Source organism: Nannospalax galili, unplaced genomic scaffold (assembly GCF_000622305.1).
Source record: "Nannospalax galili isolate Female #2095 unplaced genomic scaffold, S.galili_v1.0 scaffold408, whole genome shotgun sequence".
NCBI classification, from domain to species: Eukaryota; Metazoa; Chordata; class Mammalia; order Rodentia; family Spalacidae; genus Nannospalax; species Nannospalax galili.
In genome coordinates this window covers 190,133-190,700 of record NW_008358662.1, presented here as the reverse complement: position 1 = coordinate 190,700, position 568 = coordinate 190,133, and the positions used below count along the sequence as shown (strand labels likewise).

Below are 568 nucleotides of genomic sequence, written 5' to 3'. Positions count from 1 at the left end.
TAGTTCCACCAGTTGTCTGGTGCTTTTAATTACCATGTGACATGCAGATAAAGCTTGGGCAAAAACCAAACATTCTCAGATAAACCTTGCCTAGGCGTGTATTATATTCCTTGAGCTAGTTTTATGTATAATGTTCGATTAATATGATTCCCTCTGGTTTTTTAAATTATCTAGGCATTATTTAATCTCTCACATTGTCTAACCTTTCCACCATGGTTTCCCCATTTAAGGTACCCCTGTTTTTCCCATTTCTCCCTTAGTGATGGCCTTCTCCTATGGTCCTGCCTCTCTTGAGCTCTTTCTTTCCCTTTATCCCCTTTATACCCTTCCCTCCCTGGCCAATGCCCACAGTATGTTTGGCCCTCCCACGTCTCTCAGCAATCAAGAAAATGACTTACAGCCACTGGCCACATGACAGCCCAAAAGTGAAAATTCCTAAATTAACTTTCCCTCTTCGCCACATGTCAAGTTGACAATTGAAGCTATCTAGCACAACACCTGTTCTATTTATTATTTTTTTGCAAAATATATTTTCATTTCATTTTCACATTTATGTTAAATTCTTGGC

General features: G+C 39.1%; 1 protein-coding gene across 2 annotated transcripts in view; it reads left to right on the top strand.

Annotated features, from left to right (window-relative positions):
• Wdr33 (WD repeat domain 33) overlaps positions 1-568 on the top strand; it is a 130,528-nt gene that overhangs the window by 117,292 nt on the left and 12,668 nt on the right. The window lies entirely within an intron of this gene.